This window comes from Neoarius graeffei, chromosome 3, assembly GCF_027579695.1.
Source record: "Neoarius graeffei isolate fNeoGra1 chromosome 3, fNeoGra1.pri, whole genome shotgun sequence".
In the NCBI taxonomy this organism is placed as follows: domain Eukaryota; kingdom Metazoa; phylum Chordata; class Actinopteri; order Siluriformes; family Ariidae; genus Neoarius; species Neoarius graeffei.
The window spans coordinates 8,306,050-8,320,156 of record NC_083571.1 but is presented as its reverse complement, the minus strand read 5'-3'; the positions used below and the strand labels follow the sequence as shown (position 1 = coordinate 8,320,156).

At 40.7% G+C, this 14,107-nt stretch overlaps 1 protein-coding gene across 2 annotated transcripts in view; it reads left to right on the top strand.

The window, feature by feature from the left end:
- The first annotated feature begins 9,432 nt into the window (after nucleotides 1–9,432).
- Nucleotides 9,433–14,107, top strand: part of zbtb2b (zinc finger and BTB domain containing 2b) — a 58,258-nt gene continuing 53,583 nt past the window's right edge. For both annotated transcript variants that reach the window (XM_060915788.1, XM_060915789.1), the window contains exon 1: nucleotides 9,433–9,780. The gene's annotated coding sequence lies outside the window, so the exon portion shown is untranslated. The remainder of the gene's footprint in view (nucleotides 9,781–14,107) is intronic.

Here is a 14,107-nt window from a genome sequence, read left to right as displayed (position 1 = left end):
AAGTAATAAAAGACAGACAGTATAATAGACATTTTAATAGAAACAATAATAGAATAGTTTAATGGTTAATTATGATTTTTTTTACTTAATTTGTCTTTTCAATCTCTTATCAGCAACCTGATCAATCACGAATGAAGCTGCTGTTATCAGGACGTCAAAAACATCTGGATTTTCAATATCCATATTGTGAAGAAAGAACACAGCTATACCTCCTCTTTTGTCGCTTTGCTTTGTGGTGTGTGTGTGTGTGTGTGTGATATCTTCCACATTTCCTGACTTTTTTTTTCTGAAGTTGTACTTCCCCTTAAGCTCATATCCTGCTACGCAGCAGCACAAAGCCCTCGTCTGTTTACTCCGTCAGTATCTGTGTTGTGAGAGCAGCAGCTTACAGCTTTAACTGTCAAAATATTCAGGACAAATATCCAAATATTGTATGTTGTTCATACACACACACAAAAAGATTTCGATCATATCTGACTCACAACAACAACAAATTATTATACAAACCATTATGCAAAGTGCATAATGCAGTGTATTATCAGTGTCAGTTTACTAAGTATTTCCATAATCTAATAAACAATTTCTTCCTTGTAGTTAAACAATTAAGCTGCCAAAAAAGTTGTTGAAAAGAAAACAATGCTCAGAATGTTATTCGACTAACAGCAGACAAGTTAGTCGAGTAATAACTTGGCATTTAGTGCTTTCTTTTATTTTAAGCACTGAAGGTATTTACACTTCCTCCCTTTCACTTCACACAAATAAATGACCATTACACCGCCTGATTCACGACAAGAAATCCTAGCTCTCTTTTATTTATATATATATATATATATATATATATATATATATATATATATATATATATATATACACACACACCAGTGCATCTCAAAAAATTAGAATACCATGAAAAAGTTCCTTTTTTCATAATTTAATTCAAAAAGGTAAACTTTCATATATTCTATTCATTACATGTAAAGTGAAATATTTAAAGCCTTTTTTTGTTTTACTTTTGATGATTATGGCTTATAGCTCATGAAAATCAGAAATCCAGTATCTCAAATTATTAGAATATTCCCTAAGATCAATCAAAAAAAGGATTTACAATACAGAAATGTCCAACTTCTGAAAAGTATATTCATTTATACACTCAATTGAGGTATTTCACCTGACGTCACAGGGTCACGTGACGCCCCGGTGTCCGCCATTTTGAAGATCAAGCTAGCTAATGTCAATAACATAGTAGCTAGTATGTTACTGTAGCAATGTTTACGTTCAGTCATTTGGATGACTGTTAAAACCTTTCAGTCTCAAGTTTTTCCTTTACTGGATTTACTAGTTTACTGTAATTATGATCCGGCAGCTATTTACACCGGATCCAGTGTAAATAGCTGCCGGAGCGCGCTCCGGCTTGCTCCCCCTCAAATTAAGCAGCGCGCTCCGGCTTGCTCCCCCTCAAATTAAGCAGCGCGCTCCGGCTTGCTCCCCCTCAAATTAAGCAGCGCGCTCCGGCTTGCTCCCCCTCAAATTAAGCAGCGCGCTCCGGCTTGCTCCCCCTCAAATTAAGCAGCGCGCTCCGGCTTGCTCCCCCTCAAATTAAGCAGCGCGCTCCGGCTTGCTCCCCCTCAAATTAAGCAGCGCGCTCCGGCTTGCTCCCCCTCAAATTAAGCAGCGCGCTCCGGCTTGCTCCCGGAGTGCTCCGGCCGAGGTTCCGGAGCGCGCTCCGGCTTGCTCCCCCTCAAATTAAGCAGCGCGCTCCGGCTTGCTCCCGGAGTCTGTGGAAAACAGAATTTAAATCAAAATTATGTTTTGTTAACTTAATACCACATACCGATTATTTTTTTAAATAAATAATTATCTGGGTGTTGATAATTGTGGAACGGTGTTGATAATTGTGGAACGGTGTCGATAACTGTGGACAAAGGTGTCGATAATTGTGGAAAGTGTCGATATCTGTGGACAAAGGTGTCGATAATTGTGGAACGGTGTCGATAACTGTGGATAAAGGTGTCGATAATCGTGGAACGGTGTCGATAACGGTGGACAAAGGTGTCGATAATTGTGGAACGCTGTCAATAACTGTGGACAAAGGTGTCGATAATTGTGGAACGCTGTCAATAACTGTGGACAAAGGTGTCGATAATTGTGGAACGGTGGTGATATCTGTGGACAAAGGTGTCAATAATTGTGGAACAGTATCAATAACTGTGGACAAAGGTGTCGATAATTGTGGAACGGTGTCGATAACTGTGGACAAAGGTGTCAATAATTGTGGAACAGTATCAATAACTGTGGACAAAGGTGTCGATAATTGTGGAATGGTGTCGATAACTGTGGACAAAGGTGTTGATAATTGTGGAACGGTGTCGATAACTGTGGACAAAGGTGTCGATAATTGTGGAACAGTGTCAATAACTGTGGAAAAAGGTGTCGATAATTGTGGAACGGTCTCGATAACTGTGGACAAAGGTGTCGATAATTGTGGAACGGTGGTGATAACGCTGGACAAAGGTGTCGATAATTGTGGAGCAATGTCAATAACTGTGGATAAAGGTGTCGATAATTGTGGAATGGTGTGGATAACTGTGGACAAAGGTGTCGATAACTGTGGACAAAGGTGTCGATAATTGTGGAACGCTGTCAATAACTGTGGATAAAGGTGTCGATAATTGTGGAACAGTGTCGATAACTGTGGACAAAGGTGTCGATAATTGTGGAACGGTGTCGATAACTGTGGACAAAGGTGTCGATAATGGTGGACAAAGGTGTCGATAATTGTGGAATGCTGTCAATAACTGTGGATAAAGGTGTCGATAATTGTGGAATGGTGGTGATATCTGTGGACAAAGGTGTCAATAATTGTGGAACAGTATCAATAACTGTGGACAAAGGTGTCGATAATTGTGGAACAGTGTCGATAACTGTGGACAAAGGTGTTGATAATTGTGGAACGGTGTCGATAACTGTGGACAAAGGTGTCGATAATTGTGTAACACTGTTGATAACTGTGGACAAAGGTGTCGATAATTGTGTAACACTGTCAATAACTGTGGACAAAGGTGTCGATAATCGTGGAACGGTGTCGATAACGGTGGACAAAGGTGTCGATAATTGTGGAACGCTGTCAATAACTGTGGATAAAGGTGTCGATAATTGTGAAATGGTGGTGATATCTGTGGACAAAGGTGTCAATAATTGTGGAACAGTATCAATAACTGTGGACAAAGGTGTTGATAACTGTGGACAAAGGTGTCAATAATTGTGGAACAGTATCAATAACTGTGGACAAAGGTGTCGATAATCGTGGAACGGTGTCGATAACGGTGGACAAAGGTGTCGATAATTGTGGAACGCTGTCAATAACTGTGGATAAAGGTGTCGATAATTGTGGAACGGTGGTGATATCTGTGGACAAAGGTGTCAATAATTGTGGAACAGTATCAATAACTGTGGACAAAGGTGTTGATAACTGTGGACAAAGGTGTCAATAATTGTGGAACAGTATCAATAACTGTGGACAAAGGTGTCGATAATTGTGGAATGGTGTCGATAACTGGACAAAGTTGTTGATAATTGTGGAACGGTGTCGATAACTGTGGACAAAGGTGTCGATAATTGTGGAACAGCGTCGATAACTGTGGACAAAATGTTGTGGGAGTTAAGGGAATGGCCCTCTCCTGGCTCAGGTCTTATCTAACTGATCGTTATCAGTATGTCGATATAAATGGTGATACTTCTAGACGTACCGAGGTAAAGTTTGGTGTTCCACAAGGTTCTGTCTTGGGTCCACTGCTTTTTTCTCTATATATGTTACCTCTGGGCGATATTATTCGTAAACATTGTATTAGTTTCCACTGTTATGCTGATGACACACAGTTGTATGTCTCTGCAAAACCTGATGAGAGACACCAGCTTAATAAAATTGAGGAATGTGTTAAGGACATTAGACACTGGATGCTTATAAATTTCCTTCTGCTTAACTCTGACAAGACTGAAGCACTTGTGCTAGGACCACATATAGCTAGAAGTAAGTTTTCTGATTACACAGTAACTCTGGATGGCCTTTCTGTTTCTTCATGTGCAGCAGTAAAAGACCTCGGAGTGATTATTGACCCCAGTCTTTCATTCGAAACTCACATTGATAACATCACCCGGATAGTTTTCTTTCATCTCAGAAATATTGCAAAGATAAGAAATTTAATGTCATTGCATGATGCAGAAAAACTAGTCCATGCTTTCGTTACCTCCAGGTTGGATTATTGTAATGCCTTACTGTCTGGATGTTCCAATAAGTGCATAAACAAACTCCAGTTAGTTCAAAATGCCGCAGCAAGAGTCCTTACTAGAACTAGAAAATATGACCACATCACGCCTGTCTTATCCACACTGCATTGGCTCCCAATCAAATTTCGTATTGATTATAAAATACTACTATTGACCTTTAAAGCACTAAATGGTCTCGCACCACAGTACCTGAGTGAACTTCTGCTCCTCTATGACCCGCCACGCCTACTTAGATCAAAAGGTGCAGGCTATCTGCTGGTACCTCGTATAGTGAAGGCTACATCAGGGGGCGGAGCCTTTTCTTACAAAGCCCCACTGTTATGGAACAGCCTTCCAAGTAGTGTTCGGGAATCAGACACAGTCTCAGCATTTAAGTCTAGGCTGAAAACATATCTGTTTAGTCAAGCCTTTTGTTAATGGTGTTTATGAGGTAAAGGAGTAGATCTGGAGGGTCCTCAGACATAGAGTGTTTTGGTAAACTGGGATGTATGGATGCTGTCAGTCCCCACTCGCTTGCTCACTCGAGTTTGTTGACGGTGTAGTGGCTGGCTGCTTTATGTCCCGGGGCTCCCTCATGCCTGTGTTACCTTCTGGCTCTCTCCTTTTAGTTATGCTGTCATAGTTAGTTGCCGGAGTCCCTGCTTGTACTCGGTGCAATATGTATACTGTTCCTACTTATTCAGGTGACATTGGGCATACCTAACCACCTGTGTTTTCTTTCTCCCCCCCCCACCCCACCCCCACCCCAAATCTGTCCCTCTGAGTTACATGGAGTCAACAGGAAATCTTTTGGTGGAGACGGTGGGGACCTCGACTGGCTATCGTAGCCTGCAGGGAATCGGCCGTCAGACATTCTGTCGCATGTCCCAGACCCGGTGAAATGTAACTGAATTGTCTTGGCCAGGCCTAACGGTCCCATCTGCATCTCATCATTGCTGAGGAGTGTGCTCCCATCACCCAATCAAGCATCCAGCCAGAGCAGGTCATATATTTTTTACCATATTAACATGCCATTGTGCGTCATGCCTGATGTAAAGACTCTCGTCTCTGCGAGCCTACCACACAGATTTAATACTTGTCATTTTTAGGGCATACCTAACAACGTGTTTTCTTTCTCCCCCCCCCCCCCCCCCCCCCCATCTGTCCCTCTGAGTTACATGTTGATCCTGGGATTGAGATGCTGGCCTCTTCTGCCCCTCGGACCTGCTTGATCCATCCTGGTGCCCTGTGTCTGGTCGGAGTTTTATCACCCCATTCCTGTGAAGGACGGCCCCATGAGGACAGTTGAGGGTTATACCTGTTAAAACTGTTAATATTATAGTCAGGCTGTCTGTTGTTGCCCAAATGAGGATGGGTTCCCTTTTGAGTCTGGTTCCTCTCGAGGTTTCTTCCTCATGTCGTCTGAGGGAGTTTTTCCTTGCCACCGTCGCCACAGGCTTGCTCATTGGGGATAGATTAGGGATAAAATTAGCTCATGTTTTAAGTCGTTCAAATTCTGTAAAGCTGCTTTGCGACAATGTTTATTGTTAAAAGCGCTGTACAAATAAACTTGATGATGATGATGACAAAGGTGTCGATAATTGTGGAACAGTGTCAATAACTGTGGAAAAAGGTGTCGATAATTGTGGAATGGTGTGGATAACTGTGGACAAAGGTGTCGATAATTGTGGAACGGTGTCGATAACTGTGGACAAAGGTGTCGATAATTGTGGAACGCTGTCAATAACTGTGGATAAAGGTGTCGATAATTGTGGAATGGTGTGGATAACTGTGGACAAAGGTGTCGATAATTGTGGAACGGTGTCGATAACTGTGGACAAAGGTGTCGATAATTGTGGAACGCTGTCAATAACTGTGGATAAAGGTGTCGATAATTGTGGAAAGGTGTGGATAACTGTGGACAAAGGTGTCGATAATTGTGGAACGGTGTCGATAACTGTGGACAAAGGTGTCGATAATTGTGGAACGGTGTCGATAACTGTGGACAAAGGTGTCGATAATTGTGGAATGGTGTCGATAACTGTGGACAAAGGTGTCGATAATTGTGGAACGGTGTCGATAACTGTGGACAAAGGTGTCGATAATTGTGGAACAGTGTTGATAACTGTGGACAAAGGTGTCGATAATTGTGGAACAGTGTCAATAACTGTGGACAAAGGTGTCGATAATTGTGGAACGGTGTCGATAACTGTGGACAAAGGTGTCAATAATTGTGGAACAGTATCAATAACTGTGGACAAAGGTGTCGATAATTGTGGAACGGTGGTGATATCTGTGGACAAAGGTGTCAATAATTGTGGAACAGTATCAATAACTGTGGACAAAGGTGTCGATAATTGTGGAACGGTGTCGATAACTGTGGACAAAGGTGTCAATAATTGTGGAACAGTATCAATAACTGTGGACAAAGGTGTCGATAATTGTGGAACGGTGTCGATAACTGTGGACAAAGGTGTCGATAATTGTGGAACAGTATCAATAACTGTGGACAAAGGTGTCGATAATTGTGGAACGGTGTCGATAACTGTGGACAAAGGTGTCGATAATTGTGGAACAGTGTCAATAACTGTGGAAAAAGGTGTCGATAATTGTGGAATGGTGTGGATAACTGTGGACAAAGGTGTCGATAATTGTGGAACAATGTCAATAACTGTGGATAAAGGTGTCGATAAGTGTGGAATGGTGTGGATAACTGTGGACAAAGGTGTCGATAACTGTGGACAAAGGTGTCGATAATTGTGGAACGCTGTCAATAACTGTGGATAAAGGTGTCGATAATTGTGGAACAGTGTCGATAACTGTGGACAAAGGTGTCGATAATTGTGGAACGGTGTCGATAACTGGACAAAGGTGTCGATAATGGTGGACAAAGGTGTCGATAATTGTGGAACGCTGTCAATAACTGTGGATAAAGGTGTCGATAATTGTGGAACGGTGGTGATATCTGTGGACAAAGGTGTCAATAATTGTGGAACAGTATCAATAACTGTGGACAAAGGTGTCGATAATTGTGGAACAGTGTCGATAACTGTGGACAAAGGTGTTGATAATTGTGGAACGGTGTCGATAACTGTGGACAAAGGTGTCGATAATTGTGGAACAGTGTCAATAACTGTGGAAAAAGGTGTCGATAATTGTGGAACGGTCTCGATAACTGTGGACAAAGGTGTCGATAATTGTGGAACAATGTCAATAACTGTGGATAAAGGTGTCGATAAGTGTGGAATGGTGTGGATAACTGTGGACAAAGGTGTCGATAACTGTGGACAAAGGTGTCGATAATTGTGGAACGCTGTCAATAACTGTGGATAAAGGTGTCGATAATTGTGGAACAGTGTCGATAACTGTGGACAAAGGTGTCGATAATTGTGGAACGGTGTCGATAACTGGACAAAGGTGTCGATAATGGTGGACAAAGGTGTCGATAATTGTGGAACGCTGTCAATAACTGTGGATAAAGGTGTCGATAATTGTGGAACGGTGGTGATATCTGTGGACAAAGGTGTCAATAATTGTGGAACAGTATCAATAACTGTGGACAAAGGTGTTGATAACTGTGGACAAAGGTGTCAATAATTGTGGAACAGTATCAATAACTGTGGACAAAGGTGTCGATAATTGTGGAACGGTGGTGATATCTGTGGACAAAGGTGTCGATAATTGTGGAACGGTGTCGATAACTGTGGACAAAGGTGTCGATAATTGTGGAACAGCGTCGATAACTGTGGACAAAGGTGTCGATAATTGTGGAACAGTGTCAATAACTGTGGAAAAAGGTGTCGATAATTGTGGAACAGTGTCAATAACTGTGGAAAAAGGTGTCGATAATTGTGGAACGGTCTCGATAACTGTGGACAAAGGTGTCGATAATTGTGGAACGGTGGTGATAACGCTGGACAAAGGTGTCGATAATTGTGGAACAATGTCAATAACTGTGGATAAAGGTGTCGATAATTGTGGAATGGTGTGGATAACTGTGGACAAAGGTGTCGATAATTGTGGAACGGTGTCGATAACTGTGGACAAAGGTGTCGATAATTGTGGAACGGTGTCAATAACTGTAGACAAAGGTGTCGATAATTGTGGAACGGTGTCGATAACTGGACAAAGGTGTCGATAATTGTGGAACGGTGTCGATAACTGTGGACAAAGGTGTCAATAATTGTGGAACACTATCAATAACTGTGGATAAAAGTGTCAATAATTGTGGAATGGTGTGGATAACTGTAGAGAAAGGTGTCGATAATTGTGGAACGCTGTCAATAACTGTGGACAAAGGTGTTGATAACTGTGGACAAAGGTGTCGATAATTGTGGAACGGTGTCACATGATCTGATACGCCAAGTAATCAGGAATAAACTCGTTTTATTTCCAGTGGAAGTTTGAGTTCACTGAAAGTCTTTTCTCGTGATCGTTAAGGAAATTTGCTATTTTCAGCAAATTTAAACAAAGTGATAATTTCAATATAAAAGTTTTAAGGAATTTCATTTTGCAAAACAAACATGTAATCTTTAATAATTCACACATTCATATATTTTCCACTAATTATTAGATTTATTTACTTTTCCACAAATTCTGCCCTTTTAGTCTCTAAAGCTATTAAAAAAAAAAAAGATTTAAAATCCGAAACCTGGGAGTTTAAAGTACAAAAATGTCCAATGACGAAAACGACGAGGGAACGATTTAATGTCGACATGTTCAACAAAAACAAACAAAAGCGTTTTACGCCACTGAGAGCCGCGTGACGAGCACAAACACCTCACTTCACTGCTGTCCGTTTAACGGTCACCTTCTTCCTTTTATGGTCACTGCACGTGCGGGTGACTTTTAATTTTTTTAATGGCAGGGTCTCACGCGCTGAGGTGAGCGGAACCTGAAATACAGCGCGAGCCGAAGCCCTGCCAACTGACATGCAAATTAGCCGCTTTAGCTTCTCTCTCTCTTTTCTCTCCTCTCTCTCTTTCAGCGTCTCTCTCTCTCTCTCTTTTCTCTCCTCTCTCTCTCTTTCAGCGTCTCTCTCTCTCTCTCTTTTCTCTCCTCTCTCTCTCTCTCTGCGTGTCACTGGGTGGATGAGGATGATGATGATGATGAAGGTGTCCTCCGGTTCTCTCCCGGATTCAGAGAGAGCGCGCGCGCGCAGTGTGTAAACATGGCGACCCCGGGGGCCAAAACATTTCACATTTCACGGCTCGTGCTATCTTGGCGCGCGCATACCGCTAAACACTTCATTTGTTTTGGCACCCCCCATCACTGTGCGCGCGCGCGCCCCCTCCTCCCCTCACAGCCGCCTGCGCGCCGTGTTTAAGGTCCCTCAGTCAGTCATGTGATTGTAACGTAACCCGACCGGAAAACACCGACAACCACCGCCGCCAATGCTGCGTCTGAGAGGAACAGAGCAGCTGCGCCGCGACCAACGGCCCGAGAGTCAGTCCGCCCGCCCGCGGGAACACACACAGCGCCGCCGCCCGACTCCACACGCGCTCACACCGAACTAAGGTACCGTTCTTGCTTGTTTGTTTGTTCTTGTTAATCTGGAGTCACGTGCTGCCGCGGTACCCACCGGCTACAGCACACAGTTCCCGTTCCGACATGTCGGTGAAGTTCGAGCGGTTTATTCGGTGACTCTGTCTGCGCGTGCGCGCGCGAGACCGTTTCACGAGGCTCCGTCTGCTTTTCTGCTCGCGAGTTTTCCGTTAACATGTTTATTTGTGTGTGTGTGTGTTTGTTTGTTTATGGACAGCGCTGTTCAGCTTTGAGAATTCGGACATGGCCGCTTTCACAGACCGCACGCGCGGGGACTCTGTTTCGATTCTGTGGCTTATTTTCAGTTTGTTGAAGGAGGAAAAAAAACGTACTACGGAAGTGGTGTCTCTCTCTCTCTCTCTCTCTCTCTCTGCGGGAGATCTGTCCGGTCCACGTGTCTGGCACTAGGGGCGGGGCTAACGGCCAACGCTCGAACCCTGAAGCGCGAGCGCACTTTACACGTTTACCCAAAATTCAAAAAATTATTTATATATATTTCGTTGTTGTTGTTGTTGTTGTTGTCCTGTTATTCATCTGTTTATCTTGAATGTCAGTGATATTGTTTAGTTTGCTGTAGTTGTTTATATCGTAACGGTTCTGAGAGACCTAGTTTTTTTTTTTAAATGCCCTAGAAATCAAAATTAATGTTTTTTTGTTTTTTTATATCACTCCATTATTGTTAAGAACAGCCATGTAGATATCTTAAAATAAATAGCTAGATCTAATAAATAAATAAATAAATAGATAATTTTAAAAGTATCTTTAAAATAAATTGATTGATAGTTTGGGAGATATATTTCCATTTTCAATAACTTTGTTCGTCACTTCCTGGAAAACCGTTAAAATATTTCCATGACTTATCCTGTACTAGTGTTGTGTTTGACCAATCACGGTTATGTCCTGCCCCCGGGGGCGGAGCTCGCTCTCCACTAGTACATCCTTAATGATAAGCATGGTTCGTTGCTTTGTTTGTTTGGTCGTATCTGCATTTCTCGTTCGCTTAGGTGAACAAATTCTAGCATTTCCAGAAAGACTGATATACGTTGTTGTTGTCCTGTTATTCATCTGTTTATCTTGAATGTCAGTGATGTTTAGTTTGCTGTAGTTGTTTATATCTTAACGGTTCTGAGAGACCTAGTTTTTTTTTTAAATGCCCTAGAAATCAAAATTAATGTTTTTTTGTTTTTTTATATCACTCCATTATTGTTAAAAACAGCCATGTAGATATCTTAAAATAAATAGCTAGATCTAATAAATAAATAAATAGATAATTTTAAAAGTATCTTTAAAATAAATTGATTGATAGTTTGGGAGATATATTTCCATTTTCAATAACTTTGTTTGTCACTTCCTGGAAAACCGTTAAAATATTTCCATGACTTATCCTGTACTAGTGTTGTGTTTGACCAATCACGCGGTTATGTCCTGCCCCCGGGGGCGGAGCTCGCTCTCCACTAGTACGTCCTTAACGATAAGCATGGTTCGTTGCTTTGTTTGTTTGGTCGTATCTGCATTTCTCGTTCGCTTAGGTGAACAAATTCTAGCATTTCCAGAAAGACTGATATACGTTGTTGTTGTCCTGTTATTCATCTGTTTATCTTGAATGTCAGTGATGTTGTTTAGTTTGCTGTAGTTGTTTATATCGTAACGGTTCTGAGAGACCTAGTTTTTTTTTTTAAATGCCCTAGAAATCAAAATTAATGTTTTTTTTGTTTTTTTATATCACTCCATTATTGTTAAAAACAGCCATGTAGATATCTTAAAATAAATAGCTAGATCTAATAAATAAATAAATAGATAATTTTAAAAGTATCTTTAAAATAAATTGATTGATAGTTTGGGAGATATATTTCCATTTCCAATAACTGTTTGTCACTTCCTGGAAAACCGTTAAAATATTTCCATGACTTATCCTGTACTAGTGTTGTGTTTGACCAATCACGGTTATGTCCTGCCCCCAGGGGCGGAGCTCGCTCTCCACTAGTACATCCTTAATGATAAGCATGGTTCGTTGCTTTGTTTGTTTGGTCGTATCTGCATTTCTCGTTCGCTTAGGTGAACAAATTCTAGCATTTCCAGAAAGACTGATATACATTGTTGCTGTTGTAGGACTGTTATTCATCTGTTTATCTTGAATGTCAGTGATATTGTTTAGTTTGCTGTAGTTGTTTATATCGTAACGGTTCTGAGAGACCTAGTTTTTTTATTTAAATGCCCTAGAAATCAAAATTAATGTTTTTTTGTTTTTTTATATCACTCCATTATTGTTAAAAACAGCCATGTAGATATCTTAAAATAAATACCTAGATCTAATAAATAAATAAATAGATAATTTTAAAAGTATCTTTAAAATAAATAAATAAATTGATTGATAGTTTGGGAGATATTTCCATTTTCAATAACTTTGTTCGTCACTTCCTGGAAAACCGTTAAAATATTTCCATGACTTATCCTGTACTAGTGTTGTGTTTGACCAATCACGGTTATGTCCTGCCCCCGGGGGCGGAGCTCGCTCTCCACTAGTACGTCCTTAACGATAAACATGGTTCGTTGCTTTGTTTGTTTGGTTGTATCTGCATTTCTCGTTCGCTTAGGTGAACAAATTCTAGCATTTCCAGAAAGACTGATATACATTGTTGTTGTCCTGTTATTCATCTGTTTATCTTGAATGTCAGTGATATTGTTTAGTTTGCTGTAGTTGTTTATATCTTAACGGTTCTGAGAGACCTGTTTTTTTAAATGCCCTAGAAATCAAAATTAATGTTTTTTTTGTTTTTGTATCACTCCATTATTGTTAAAAACAGCCATGTAGATATCTTAAAATAAATAGCTAGTTCTAATAAATAAATAAATATAGATAATTTTAAAAGTATCTTTAAAATAAATAAATAAATTGATTGATAGTTTGGGAGATATATTTCCATTTTCAATAACTTTGTTCGTCACTTCCTGGAAAACCGTTAAAATATTTCCATGACTTATCCTGTACTAGTGTTGTGTTTGACCAATCACGGTTATGTCCTGCCCCCGGGGGCGGAGCTCGCTCTCCACTAGTACGTCCTTAACGATAAACATGGTTCGTTGCTTTGTTTGTTTGGTCGTATCTGCATTTCTCGTTCGCTTAGGTGAACAAATTCTAGCATTTCCAGAAAGACTGATATACATTGTTGTTGTTGTTGTCCTGTTATTCATCTATTTATCATGAATGTCAGTGATATTGTTTAGTTTGCTGTAGTTGTTTATATCGTAACGGTTCTGAGAGACCTGTTTTTTTTAAATGCCCTAGAAATCAAAATTAATGTTTTTTTTTTTTGTATCACTCCATTATTGTTAAGAACAGCCAGCCATGTAGATATCTTAAAATAAATAGCTAGATCTAAGAAATAAATACAACCCCGATTCCAAAAAAGTTGGGACAAAGTATAAATTGTAAATAAAAACGGAATGCAATGATGTGGAAGTTTCAAAATTCCATATTTTATTCAGAATAGAACATAGATGACATATGAAATGTTTAAACTGAGAAAATGTATCATTTAAAGAGAAAAATTAGGTGATTTTAAATTTCATGACGACAACACAGCTCAAAAAAGTTGGGACAAGGCCGTGTTTCCCACTGTGAGACATCCCCTTTTCTCTTTACAACAGTCTGTAAACGTCTGGGGACTGAGGAGACAAGTTGCTCAAGTTTAGGGATAGGAATGTTAACCCATTCTTGTCTGATGTAGGATTCTAGTTGCTCAACTGTCTTAGGTCTTTTTTGTCGTATCTTCCGTTTTATGATGCGCCAAATGTTTTCTATGGGTGAAAGATCTGGACTGCAGGCTGGCCAGTTCAGTACCCGGACCCTTCTTCTACGCAGCCATGATGCTGTAATTGATGCAGTATGTGGTTTGGCATTGTCATGTTGGAAAATGCAAGGTCTTCCCTGAAAGAGACGTCGTCTGGATGGGAGCATATGTTGCTCTAGAACCTGGATATACCTTTCAGCATTGATGGTGTCTTTCCAGATGTGTAAGCTGCCCATGCCACACGCACTAATGCAACCCCATACCATCAGAGATGCAGGCTTCTGAACTGAGCGCCGATAACAACTTGGGTCGTCCTTCTCCTCTTTAGTCCGAATGACATGGCGTCCCTGATTTCCATTAAGAACTTCAAATTTTGATTCGTCTGACCACAGAACAGTTTTCCACTTTGCCACAGTCCATTTTAAATGAGCCTTGGCCCAGAGAAGACGTCTGCGCTTCTGGATCGTGTTTAGATACGGCTTCTTCTTTGAACTATAGAGTTTTAGCTG